This window comes from Entamoeba invadens (assembly GCF_000330505.1).
Source record: "Entamoeba invadens IP1 unplaced genomic scaffold scaff_1105074725955, whole genome shotgun sequence".
Classification (NCBI taxonomy): domain Eukaryota; phylum Evosea; order Mastigamoebida; family Endamoebidae; genus Entamoeba; species Entamoeba invadens.
In genome coordinates this window covers 77,216-78,201 of record NW_004191857.1, presented here as the reverse complement: position 1 = coordinate 78,201, position 986 = coordinate 77,216, and positions in this window count along the sequence as shown.

The following is a 986-nucleotide window of genomic DNA, read 5'->3' as shown; positions in this document are numbered from 1 at the left end:
CTACGGCGATTTTTCATTTCAAAACCTTCGAAAACCCCAAAGGATGAAACAGTTTTTATTATCGATTTTCCTGGTTTTTGCGAAAAATTTGTTCAAAAATCGTGAAGGATTAACCATCATTTATATGGGTTTTTACGACCTCCTTTTTCAAGGTAGAATGACATAAAATTGCCTAGAATTTGCTCATTTTACACTAAAATGTTGTTTATTTTAAAATTTATATAAAATTAAAAATTTGAGGAAATATATGTTAAAATAAACATAAATTAGTATTTTAATAATAATTGCAAAAAGTTGCGAGTTCGAGAGAGTCGACCTACTATAACTACTCTAAGTGAAACCTAAAAGTTCGAGAGAGGTGACTTAGTATAGTTTTGAAAATAATTTTAAAAATAAATTTTGAACAAGACTGGAACATAAACTAACATAATAAGGAGAACCGAAACGAAGTGAGGTTCCACGACCAACATATATAATAAAAAAATATTTAATTTCGAGGTTGTGAATTCACGACCTCGTGGAAGGTTGAGATGTTTTTTATTATTTTTTTAAAATTGTTTTTTCGTTTTTTCTTTCTATAAAATGAATACAGAAGTTAAAACAGTCTTCAACACAAGACCTACCAGATGTCCAAAACGTCTTATTGAAAAATTACAAGAAAATAGTTTTTATCTTGTACGAGGAATATGTTACGATTTATATAACCAACCTATTTTATGTACATCCGAAATGAACAAATCTAAAATCAGATACATAAGACCAAATACAGCCATTAAACAATATCTGAAAAAATATTATAATGCCAACAACTTTAAACAAATAGGTGGTGAAATTCAAACTGATGACAATGTTATTATGTATTTCTCATCAAGTAAAGAATTCTATATTAACACCAAATCCAGTTTTACGTGGAATGGATTCAAAATTATAAAATGTGAATTTGATGAAAACACTGAGTAAACTATAATTTCGTTTATTTATCAATT